Here is an 851-nt window from a genome sequence, read left to right on the forward strand (position 1 = left end):
CTCAAGAGACCAATCTGTCTAAATAAAGGTTTGAAATGAAATGAAATGAAAGCACGAGGACTGGAAAGGGAGAGAAGCAGCAGTCAAAAAGGTGACAAAATCCAATTTCAAGCGCCTTTAAAGCTCACTTATTAACCCAATGTGTCCCGTTTGTTTATCCATATGAAAAAGCAATCACCATAGGGAATTCGGGACATTTTGCCTCTGGATAGTTGCAAGGCAGCCAGTGAAGGATCCAGAATGTTACCGGTCCCCAGCAAGAAATAGAATGATAAAACACCCCTTATCCAATCAAATCTGTACGTAACAATGTTTTAGAATTCAGTTTCTATTTTTCAAAATCTAATAAAAACGATAACATGCATACAGCAGTATTCCTGTTCTGTGTGAATGTTGACATCAGAATGTAAATTCCCTTAGTAAATCAATGAGCTAAGGCAGGGGTCTGCAACCTTTTTGACCAAAAGAGCCATTTTGCTCCTTTTTCCAAAACATTTTTTTGTCTGGAGCCGCAAAACATATGTCATAGCTTGATAGCTAATAAAGTTGTATTTATTGTTATATCAGACAAAAACTACAGTTTTTTTTACATTTATTAGGCTATTTATTACATTATATAAAACTGTTAACCTCTAATAAGAAACAAAGAACTCCTACAAGGAGAATTACAAATAATACACAGGCCTACTTTAAAATAAATTAAACACAGCACTTGGGGAGTCCTCTGCACATTTGAAGGGGAAAAAGATATTATTAAAATGTGCCCACTTTGAAATAAATAAAACATATAGCTGGACCCTAAAAATAGTTAAAGGTGGGGTAGGTAAGAATGGAGAAACCAGCTCGAGAGC

The sequence above is a fragment of the Notothenia coriiceps genome, unplaced genomic scaffold (assembly GCF_000735185.1).
Source record: "Notothenia coriiceps isolate Sejong01 unplaced genomic scaffold, NC01 NC01_scaffold00010934, whole genome shotgun sequence".
In the NCBI taxonomy this organism is placed as follows: domain Eukaryota; kingdom Metazoa; phylum Chordata; class Actinopteri; order Perciformes; family Nototheniidae; genus Notothenia; species Notothenia coriiceps.